The following is a 12,565-nucleotide window of genomic DNA, read 5'->3' on the forward strand; positions in this document are numbered from 1 at the left end:
AAATTCTCTCTAGACTTTCCCTTCTCCCTTTTCTCTCCCCATCTCCCCTTGCACCAAGCCCACCCCAACCCTTACCCCCACCCCCATGCTCCCAAATTTTTCCGGCAAACTTGTTTGCTTCCGATTTCCAGGAGGATCTATATATCTTTTTCTTTGTGTTCACCTTGTTATTTGGCTTCTCTAGGCTTGTGAACTATAATGTCCATTGTTTATGGCTAGAGTCCACTAATGAGTGAGTACGTACCATATTCATCTTTTTGGGTCTGGGTTATCTCACTCAGAATAGTGTTTTCTATTTCCATCCATTTGCATGCAAAATTCAAAATGTCATTTTTTTTACCACTGAGTAGTACTCTAATGTGTATATATTCCACACTTTCTTTATCCATTCTTCCATTGAGGGGAATCTAGGTTGTTTCCAGGATCTGACAATTACAAATAATGCTGCTATGAATAGTTTGTAGTATGACTGGGCATCTCTTAGGTATATTCCCAAGAGAGGAATTGCTGGATCCTGAGGTAGGTTGATTCCCAATTTCCTGAGAAACCACCACACTGATCTCCAAAGTGGTTGCACAAGTTTGCATTCCCACCAGCAATGGATGAGTGTTCCCGTTACTCCACATCCTCTCCAGCATAGGGTATCATTGGTGTTTTTGACATGACAGGTGTAAGATGGTATCTCAAAGTTGTTTTGATTTGCATTTCCCTGATGGCTAAGGAGGTTGAACATGACCTTAACTGTCTTTTGGCCATTTGAACTTCGTCTGCTGAGATTCTCTGTTCAGTTCACTACCCCATTTTCTAATTGGGTTAATTACAATTTTCATGTCCAATTTCTTGAGTTCTTTATGTTTCAGAGATCAGACCTTTGTTTTATGCGGGGTTAGTGAAGATCTTCTCCCATTCAATAGGATGCCTTTTTGTCTTAATGACAGTGTCCTTTGCTTTACAGAAGCTTCTCAGTTTCAGAAGGTCCCATTTATTCATTTTTTCTCTTGTTGTCTGTGCTACTGGGGTTATACGTAGGAAGTGGTCTCCTGTGCTCATGTGTTGCAGTCTACTTCCCACTTTCTCTTCTATCAGGTTCAGGGGAGTCGGAGTGTGGAGATAGAGAAAAAGCAAATATAGGAGCAGGGAAGAAGATATCCACATTAAGGGAGCCATTTTTGGGTTGGCAAGAGACTTGGCTCTAGAGGAGGATCCCAAGTGTTCATGGGGATGTCCCCAGCTAGGTCCTTGGGCAGCAGAGTAGAGGGTGCCTGAACTGGCCTTGCCCCATCATCACACTGATGATTATCTCAAATATCTCCATAAAACTTTTGTCCGGTGACGGATGGAGATAGAGACAGAGACCCTCATCAGAGCAACGGACTGAGTCCCCAAAGTCCAGTTGAAGAGCAGAAAGAGGGAGAAGATAAGCAAGGAAGTCTGGACCGCAAGAGGTTGGCCCACCCACAGAGACAGTGTGCCTGTTCTAATGGGAGCTCACCAAATCAAGCTGGACCAGGACTGAATGAACACGCGGTCAAACTGGACTTTCTGAATGTGGCTGAAAATAGGGACTCACTGAGAAGCCATTGATAATGGCAATGGGACTTGTTTCTACTGCATGTACTGGCATTTTGGAACCCTAGTCTATTTGGATGCAAAGCTTCCTAGGCCTGGATGTAGGGAGGACAGCCTTGCACTTCCCACAGGGCAGGGTTCCCTGCCTTCTCTTAAGGAGGGAGGGGGAGGAAGGAGGATGAGTGGGGGAGTGGGAGGATAATGGGAATAGGGGAGGATGTGCAAATTTTCTAATGGAAAAATAAATAAATTAAATAAAAAAAAAATCTGACCTCTCCTAGAGCTGAAACATTTTCTCTGCACAGGAAATTATGCTGTGTTTCACTGCTGGGAGTCCAACCCAGTCATTGAGGGAGGACACTCTGAAATACCTTCCCACAGCATCATAGGACACATGCAGAATAAGATTTCAGAAACATAAGGTCCCCTGTATTGAAGCTCCTCAGAACTGACTCTACATTTCTCTATCATATATGGGAAGAAAATCTCCAATAAGCAATATCATGGTAATTCTAGGAAAAATGCAATTAAGAAAATTTTAAATATTCAAGCATAATTAATACTTCACAAATATTTATTTTGTACATGCTGGGGTCAAAAAATGAGGTAAAATCTGCTCGGAAGCACAAAGGCATATTTTTATTGTTTTGGAGTTGTTTTAAATCTAGTAAGAGAGACTCGCTCGTCATTAATATTTATAAAATAGAATGTGATATGCATTAGGAGTCACTGTGCTTCAGAGATTAAGGATTTACTCAGTCTATGTTCAAATGTGTGTTCTACTATGCAGTTGCTATAGAATTATTTGCAAGTTTGTCCTGAATGTTAACCTCCTAAATTAACACAAAAGAATGTTTATGGTACTTAAACAAATTACATTATAATTAGGACAAACTGAGAAAAATGATAAAATATGTTTAGTAGACACTCAGAAATGATATTTGAAACTAATAGTAACGGTGTTAACAAGAAGGCATGAGAGGAAAGAGAATGGGATCTTTATTTAAAAAATAATCCACTCAATCAAGTATTGATCAAAGCTGAAAAATGGAGAAGTAATTTCTAAACATATTGCATATGCTTTTTCATATGTGGCTGAATAAAACAGTATTATGTGTATACTCCGGTGAACCATGCAATCTTTGCATAATCTCCCTGAAAACCTATGCACCAAGAGCTTATAAACATGACTAAGAGTATGATAACTACTGGAGGATGAAATGAAAAACAAATACCTCTACACTCTGAAGTCTAAAGCTTTTGAACATATGAATAATAACTTCAAAGTGATGTGAAATATCTACTTCCATTCATTTTTCATTAAATAAGAAATGCTTGGCTGGGGAGGAAATCAAGATCAGTGAAGTGGTAAATCCCCATCCAGAAGTGGTGGTGTACTTGAAACCTGCAGCTAGCAAGACCAGGGGACCAAGTTCTGCGTGACAATGCTTCAGACTAGGCAGAGCAACATATTCTGAGAAATCACTGCACTGAGAACCACAAACTGTTAGAGAGGTGCTACGGTCTGAGCACCACACACAAGTGTCTCTCTATTTCTGCAGGTGGAGACATTTCTACAAATGACAGAAAGCTCAGAGTCCTCATCCCCATGGATCTTGAGGACTGGCTGAGGATTCTCAAAATTCCGTTGTGACCATGATGGTTTCTGGAGACTACTTCGTTCTTCAGATAAGACCACGTATCGAACTAAGCCTTCCTTGGAAACTCACTAAAAAGTGCAGAACTGTTTCTTCCTTTTATGTATTCTAACAACTTAAAAGGCCATGAAATTACTTTAAGTTTTATATTTTTTATAAGATATTATTAAATCTACAGTATTTTGATTTTTATACACTTTGAAAATTAAAGATATTTTTCTTTATTTAGTACATTAGAGGATTTGGCAGACCTGTGGAGTTGAACACTGGATTCTGAAGTAGCATGAGTAGCTGGTAATTGGCCTGTGGTTGGGTCTGAATTTTCCCAGTCTCCTTTAATTTGTGTCTCCTGCAGAGTGATCCTAGTGGTATGACTGAGCAGTATCCATCCTGAGGTAATGTGCTAACCAATCAGTGGATAGGTTTCCTTCTTATAAGTGGTTGCAGATCAGAGGCGGTTTCCCTACAAATGTCCGGAAGTGGTTTTACTGTGATTCTGCCAGGTGATGCTGTGTACCAGTCTCACCCACTGCTATCCATTGCTCTCATCCTCTATTTTATTTCACTCATGGAAACCTTGGACTTTCCACAATGGTATTGTTTCTCTCAAAGCTCTTCTATATTGTTAACATGTTGTAACTTTTTTCTTCTTTTATTCTTCTGTCACATCATCAGAGACAGGTCTGAACTCCCTCTGTTGTGGCCTGAGGTTTTGCTGTAGTTTTGATGCTGTCCTGTGACACTGAGTCCTTATGCTGCTCATCACTGGACCACTCAAGCACATCCCACCTCTCAACTCTTGTTCGTAACCACTGATTTTAACCACAATTTGTAATGCAAAATACAAAGCTAGAACTGTGATCAGAAGTGTCTAAGTTCTCATCTCTTCTCTTCATTTTATTTCTACATGTTTGTATGATCCTGGAGCTTGAGCTAAAAGTTGTTTTGAGCCTTCTAATAGTGGTACTAGAAGTCAAACTTGGATTCTCTGGAAAATTACTAATGACTTTGCCTGCAGAATCATTTCTCTAGCCCTTGTCATCTGTTCTTTTTCATTTCAGCATATAAATAAATGCAAAATGCCAGAAATAGGGCTTGATAATTCTCATGGAAATATTCTTTCTTTTAAACCTGTGGTAATGAGGATATGTAACTTCTATGATTTTTTTTTTTACTAAGATAGTTCTCTTTAGTGAACATGCTAGCCTTTCAACTCTTATTTATTCAGTATTTATTTGGTAGTATTGATAAAATAAAGTTCACAGAATCACACAACTTTAAAGCATTAATGTTCAATGGTTTCTAGTTTTTCCATCAAGAGTAAACAAGACTTCAAGTCATCTTTACATTCTAACCAGTTAAAAATCTAAATAAACTCTACACCCAAGGACTTATTTGTCAGCCAACTGAGGTCACAGAGCAAGCTGCTGTTTCTAGAGTAGAAGGGTAGACAAGTGGGTCCAGGGAATGGCATAACGGAGTACAGCCTCTCTGGAGAACCTCCATAGGCTGCAAGAAAGACTGAAGAAAGTTATACTCATGAGATGAGTAGGGGATCCTGCGGGGCAAGTCTGAGACAGACAGATTCCAAGGAAAACTCAGGTTGGTGAAATGCCCCTCCCACCTTTGTGAGTTCCACTCTGAGGAATTTTCAGATCAAAAAAAAAAAAAAAAAGGGTCCCTTTTCCAGTTAACATTAGGGAAAGTGAGCTACCAAACTCTATGGGTTTCTTTCACAAGACCTGTCCTGCCAAAGCCAATGTGATCATGGTTGCATAAGAGCCTAATTGAAAATGATGTTCATTTTCTTTCTGTTTCAGGTTTCCTGTGTGAGAAGCAAATATGGCGACTGAACTGTGGCTGCCCATTTTACACCTGCTATATGAGCAGGTACCACTTGGGAAGTTCAAGTCCAAAGGTGCAGGCCTTCTAAAAGACTAGGATAAAATTAGAGGATTATGGAATGTTTTATTCGTCCTGTACCCCACATTACACTTTTCACTACCTTAGTAAAGGGATGCTTGATGTAGGGTTTTAGAATGAAAAATCACTATGCAATTATAAAGTAAATTTTTACAAGGCAAAACTTGAGAAACAGTCTAAGGTTGGAAACAGATATTGATGTTGGGCATAATCACGTACAAGTATAAAAATGTATGAAAAATTGTTAAGGCCTCTGGTGAAAAAAGCAGATGATCCAGAATATTTGGAGAGCAAAGTGAAGTATTCTATCAAAGTGTTTGAAATAAGTTTTAGAGAGAAAAAAAAAAAAACAGCCAGGCATAGTGGCTAATACTGTTTCCCCCTGGCATACTATTTTTTTATTATTATTATTATTTGGGAATGTAGTATAAAGCACCCTGGTCACACTTGCTTCACATTCCTCTCATGTTCACCATCCACCACTGCACCTCCAAAATCAAGCAAACAAAACCCACCAAGTCCAGTTTGTGTTGCCCATACACTCATTGGAGAATGGTCAAACTCCCAGTAATCAGTTCCTAAAAGAAAACTGAGTCTCCCCCTCCCCCCAGAAACTATGACCTGTGAAGAGTTACACTTCAGCATCTTTATTATACTTGTTAAGGACTCTCATCCATAGCTTTTTGCTTAGACTGCTTTTCTTTGCGCAGGCAGGTGGAGGTTGTCACAAAGGCCTTCAAAATCTCCCATTCTCAGTTATGAATCTGCAGTCATCAACACCATTGCTAAAGTGTCTACTGTGTGGTACAATCCTAGTACTGGGAAGATGAAACAGGAGAATTTATGTTTGAAGCCAACGTGGATTGAATTCTAGTTCAGCCGGGGATACCAGGTAGACCCTTTCTCACAAAATGAGAGAGAATGACAATGAAAGAGACAGAACACTGAGCAGAAGGAAGTCCTGCATGGACTCCTTGGAGGATTGGTGTGCCAGAGAAAGGAATCTTTAAACAGATTTGCAGCAGTAGCAACTCATCAAACTAAAAAGGAGACAGAAAAATGACAGCAATACAGATATGAAATACATGTAGAAAAGTTAAAATCTCTAATAAGTTATAAAGTATAAATCTAAGCAGCAGCCTATTCAAGATTGTGGTTGATAAAACTTAGTATTACTGTCAATTTGGCTGTATTGTGCTGGTATACACAAAGAGATATCACCTAGATGCTGGTTCCTTAATTGAGGGCAGAGACAAAACTCATAAAGACGGAAAGTAAATTTTTAATAAAAAAGATATAAAAAACAAAACAAACAAATGAAAAAGATTAGATGAACAGACAAAGCACCAAAGATTAGATGAACAGACAAAGCACCAAGATCAGTTAACACAACATGAAAGGGGAAGAAGAACACATGGAAACTGGAAGACTAACATTTCCTGTAGAAGGTTGACAAGATACTTACTGATGCAAGAATGGCCCTAGGCAAACAGATTTTGATAGTTGTTTCTCTATTACTGTGATAAAACACGATGACCAAAAATAACTTATGGATGAGAAAGTTTATTTTGGCTGATGAGTTCAAGAGATGAGTCCATAAGTGGTACAGAAAACAAGCAAAAGGCAGTCAGAGTAAGAATCCCAGAGGTCAAATATTTAACTGTGATCAAGATGCAGAAAGAATGATCTGAAACATAGATGTGACTACAAACTCTAAGTGTCTGAACCCAGTGATACATTTCTGCCAGTAAGAAGGCACCACCTCGCTGAACAGTTAAACCATTTGAGGATCAAGTATTCAACTATCTGTGACTGTGACTGAAATATTCTTATTCAAATTTCACATCGACAAATGTAGCATAATAGGGAGCTCATAAGTAAACTCACATAAAAACCCTAACCATATTTGTCTTGGTAACAAAGTCACTACATTGGGAAAACAAGCCTTTTAAACAATATTCCTGAAATAACCGGATGTTCACATACAAACAAAGAGAATGTGTTTAAACATGGATCTTACATTCTTCACAACATTGACTTTAAATGAACAATATAAAATGATAAACCCCATGAAGTATTAACATAGGAGAAAATCTGATTAACAGTTAGCTCCGGAGACTTGAAGAATGGAGTAAATACTAATTAAAACAATATAATTGGTCTTAGTGAAATTAAAAAAAAAACACTTGAAATATACATTCATACAAAATGAAAAGATAAGCCTAGAGACATGGCTCAGCAGGCAAAGATGTTTGCTGCCAAACTTGGTGCTTGAGTTCAATCCCATTTTCCCTGGATTCTCCTAATATTACTCTCTCCCCCTTCTTTTTTTAATATTATTAATTTTCTTACCTCCCAGGAAGTACAATTATTGCTGGTGCTTGTACATGGGTGAGGGGCCATCCCCAGGTGAATGGGCAAACTACCTGTAATCATATTCCCAATTAAAATGAGTCTGTTTTCCCCAGTACCAACTGCCAATATCTCTTCAGCTAAAGGTGGAGCCACATGAGGCCCTCTCTGCTCTGGGCTGGAATGTTGATTGGCTTGTGTGGGTTTTGTGTAGGTAGCGCTATCTGTTGTGAGTTCATGAGTTCAAAGGCCATGTCAGAAAAATGTTTCACAGCACCCTTCTTAAATCCTGAAATGTAGTGAGGAGGCGAGTAGGCCTGCTTTTCATCCCACCCAACTCCCACATAGCTAGCTTTACACCCAAAGTAACAACACACAGATTGTATTCGTTTGAACACTGCCTGACCCATTAGTTCTAGCCTATTCTTGGCTAACTTTCACATCTTGCTTAACCCAATTCTAATAATCTGTGTAGCACTACAAGGTGGTGGCTTACAGGGAAAGATTCAGCATGTCTGACCTGGTGGCTGGCTCCATGATGGCTTCCTGACTCTGCTTCTTTCTCCCAGCATTCTGTTCTGTCTACTCCACCTATCTAAATCCTGCTCTATCAAAAAGCCAAGGCAGTTTCTTTATTAACCAATGAGAGTAACACATAGACAGATGACTCTCCTCCATCACTGAAAATCTTACAGTTTTTCTTTCACCTCTTTCATGTTTCTTGAGTATTAGAGATATTGATATTGTGTTCTCTGGTTTTATGTCAACTTTACATAAGCTAAAGCCATCTGAATGGAGGCAACCTCAGTTAAGAAAATGCCTCCATGAGGTCCAGACGTAAGGCATTCTCTCAATTAGTGATCCACCAGGAAAGACCCAGCCCATTGTCTGTGGTTCTATTCCTGAGCCAATGGTCCTTGGATTTATAAGAAAGCAGGTTGAACAAACCAGGAAGAACATGTCAGTAAGCAGCACTCCTCCATGGTCACAGCAACAGCTCCTGCCTCTAGGTTCCTGCCGTTAGAGTTCTATTCTATCTTCTTTCAGACTATGGCTTGAAAGTGTAAGCCAAATAAATCCTTCCCTCCCCAACTTGCTATTTGTTCTTGGTGTTATATCACAGTAATAGAAACACTGATTAAGACAAGATATAAATATCAGTTTTAGGACTGAGAATTGAACAATTACTTATTCTCTGTACTTTGGTCAATAATTAGTCTCTCAATATGTTGTTACCTAATGCTAAAAGGAAATTTGTAGTTCATTAGCCCAGGGGTGAGAACAGTCCGTATACATACATAATACATACATACATACATACATACATACATACATACATTTATACACACACATACACATATGGATATTTAAAAGGCAGTTTAACAACATGCTCATCTAGAAAATCAACTATAGGTTCACTGGTAGGGTTTGTGAACTCCCTGGCATTTTGTCTAGAATTATAGCAACAGACATGGAATCACTACTATGAAGAAGGACTGAACTCCAAAAAAAAAAAAAAATGATTATGGGGTTGTATAGAAGATTTGGCAGTTAAGAGCATGGGCTGCTCTTTTAGAGGATAAAGGTTTGATACCCAGCATACATATGTTCACTTACAACTACCATGTAACTCCACTTCCAGAGACTTGACACCCTCTTCTGAACTCTTTATGTGTTAGGCATGTACATGGTACATAGACATGCATGCTGACAAAATACCTGCCTTGTTTTGCTGATATCCCAGGAAGGCCTGGTCTTTTCTCACGGGAAACTGAGAAGTAGTTGATCTGTAGGTTAAAGAAGTATAAAACAGGAATTGGGAGGAGTGAAGGGAGGAGAAGCCACTTTGTAATGTATTGCATGAGAGAAGAATAAATAAAAAGCATAAAAAACTCCACAGGAATCCAACTGATATGTTTTAGATCTTTCACAGTTTTAGGAAGACAGTTTCAAGATCTTAAGTGAGGCAGTTGAAATGATTGCAAAAATACACATATATAATACTTATGTATATGTAAGCATAATTTCATAGGTTTCATATATATTTATGTGCATAGATTGTATTTATGCTTGAGAACTAAATTTCACACTAATAGATCAAATGAGTTTTGCTGTTTGAAAGCATTTAAGTCTAACTCTAAGATGGAGAGTTTCACTTATTCAAAAAAATGTTTATTTCTTATGAGTATGTGTGTCCCAGCATCTATGTATGTCTGTAGGGACCAGAAGAGGGTGTTTGTCAAATCCTATCAAACTGGAATTATAGGCAGATCTGATCCACCAGATGTGGGTACTCAGAGTAGAACTCAGGTACTTGGAAATGTGGCCAGTTTTCTTAACTGATGAGTCATCTCCTTAGAGCCATGATTTCCACTTTGTACTGCTGTTCTAAATATTTCTACTTTTTGAATTAAATAGGGAGAAAGAAATGACTGAAAGCAAAATGTGAAAAAAATCATCTGCATATGCACCATACTGCCAAATTATTGTTACAAAACATTTTTAATAGTTTTTATAAAAATAAATGACAAATGTGTTATAATTGTGTGAGATACTTCATCCCTGATGTAGTATATTGACATCATTTTTGACTTCCTAACAATTCTTATAACAACTCTTTAATTTTTCATATTCCAAACAAGAATAAACAGAAGTCAGCAAAGATACCAGCTTGAAAACAAACAGATAAATAAATAAAGCTCTGAATTGTTATGTAAGTTTAAAGGCAAAACTGTAGTAGGAGCTGCGGGCCGACCTGTTTTTCGTTCGCCCGGCTCCCGCATGGTTAGCTTTACACCCGAAATAACAACACACAAACTGTATTCATATAAACACTGCTTGACCCATTATATCTAGCCTCTTCTTGGTTAATTCTCACATCTGGACTAACCCATTTCTAATAATCTGTGTAGCACCACGAGGGAGTAGCTTACCAGAATGTATTCAGCATGTCTGGCTCCATTGCATCTGACCTGGAGAGGAGAGGCATGGCGTCTGGCTCACTTCCCTTCTTCCCAGCATTCTGTTATTCTGTTCTGTCTACTCCACATACCTAATTTTATAACCTATCAGGCCAAACAGTTTTCTTTATTGATTAACCAATGAAACAACAGATTGACAAATGACCTTCCCACATCACAAAACTATCCCAAAATTCTTGAAAATTAACTTTCCATACACAACACTTTGCAAAACAATATTTTTTGAAAAATAATATTATAAAACATTAGCAGACTGAGGAGGTAGTAAGAAAAGTTATTGTCTAGCATTCATGAGTCCCTTGGCTCAGTCCCAGCACCACATGGGTACCACAATAGTACTCTCTCAAGAGGTAGTTGCCGGAGTTCAGCACCATCCTTAGCTACTTAGAAAGTTTGAAGCCAGACTGTATTGCATGAGTTCTTGTCTCAACAAATAAATTAATAAATGAATAAGTTAAAATAAACAATTATAACATATTTTGGGTATGTTTGAGTTCCCAACATGATTTAAAAGCTTTATGCTTAAGATTTATTGATTTTCCTTTATATATAGAAACTAGAAACCATTTATGAAAATTAAAGACCTAATAATATTGGTAAGTATTTTTGAATCTCAAACTGGCAGGGAACACATCCAAATGGCCGGCAAACATCAGGGGAGCCCCAACTCTACCTGGGTTCAGCATGAGATGATAAGTATTTTTGATGCCCAGGTAGTTAGGTTTCTCAACCCATGCAGTAAGCCGAATTGAACTGAATTAAAAGGTAGAGGACCAGGTTTAATCTGAGCAAAGCACTCCTATGTGATAGTGGGGGTTGGGGAAAGGAAGAGGAGAACTCACATGGCAGGTCTATGGACAAGTGCTTAAATACCCTGTAAGCATGGTCTTGAGCAGCTCTGGGGGAAAAGTTGTCACCTGGCAGGCTTGCCGAGGGGCAGGGTTTGAAGAGGCAGGAAGAAGGCTGGGGTGAAGCTTCTAATGGAACAAATACAATGTTCATTAATAAGATAATGTAGAATATAGGTGATTGAAATGAGTTATTCTGAAAAGTAATTTTTGAACTCATCTTTCTCATGTAAAGTCACCTGATTGATACCTTTATGGATAAAACAATAACTCAATCATTGAAACAAAATTTGATGAAACTTACTCTACAGACAAATACAGGGACCGTGTTTTATATATCTAAGTGAACTGTTTTCTTTTAACAGTTATGGTACAATCATATGTCTATCAAGTTTATTAATGTATACTCAAACCATAATTATTTTTAGAAATATTTTAGTTTTGTCTTATTTTGGTACTGGGTGTACTGAACTTTTCTAAGAATGTGTCTTAAATTTTCTTCTATTATTATGTTTTTTTCTATTTACTTTTAGTTCTAGGATTTTAACTTTTCAAAATATTTTATAATATCTGATCACACACTAATATTATTAGTATATCTTAGTGTGTTAGGAAATCTTCTATAATTTGAAACTACCAGTTTTGGGGCTGGAGACAGAGCTCAGTTTGTTGAGTACTTGGTCCACATTCATAATAGTCTGGGATTAATCCTTAGCAAAACCAGGTGAGGTGGTACATGCTTTCAGTAAGTAGAGTCAGGAGTGTCACAAGTTCAGAAAGTTCATGTCCAATTTACATGGTGTTAGGTTTGAGCCCAGGGATTCATGAATGTTAGTCAATAGCTTTTTTTTTTTAATGCTGGGATAAATGTAAAGAATTTTAATATATCCTTTTTTTTAATTTATTTATTTATTAAGGATTTCTGCCTCGTCCCCACAACCGCTTCCCATTTCCCTCCCCCTCCCCCGATCAAGTCCCCCCCCCCTCATCTGCTCGAAGAGCAATCAGGGTTCCCTGACCTGTGGGAAGCCCAAGGACTGCCCACCTCTATCCAGGTCTCGTAAGGTGAGCATTCAAACTGCCTAGGCTCCCACAAAGCCAGTACGTGCAGTAGGATCAAAAACCCACTGCAATTGTTCTTGAATTCTCAGTATTCCTCATTGTCCGCTATGTTCAGCTAGTCCGGATTTATCCCATGCTTTTTCAGACCTAGGCCAGCTAGTCTTGGTGAGAT

The 12,565-nt window shown here is 38.3% G+C and overlaps 1 pseudogene; it reads left to right on the top strand.

Annotated features, from left to right (window-relative positions):
- Positions 1-3,225: 3,225 nt before the first annotated feature.
- Positions 3,226-12,565, top strand: part of LOC121458313 — a 111,303-nt pseudogene continuing 101,963 nt past the window's right edge.

The sequence above is a fragment of the Microtus oregoni genome, unplaced genomic scaffold, assembly GCF_018167655.1.
Source record: "Microtus oregoni isolate MIOR12 unplaced genomic scaffold, Mior012 000017F_ref0000208, whole genome shotgun sequence".
Classification (NCBI taxonomy): domain Eukaryota; kingdom Metazoa; phylum Chordata; class Mammalia; order Rodentia; family Cricetidae; genus Microtus; species Microtus oregoni.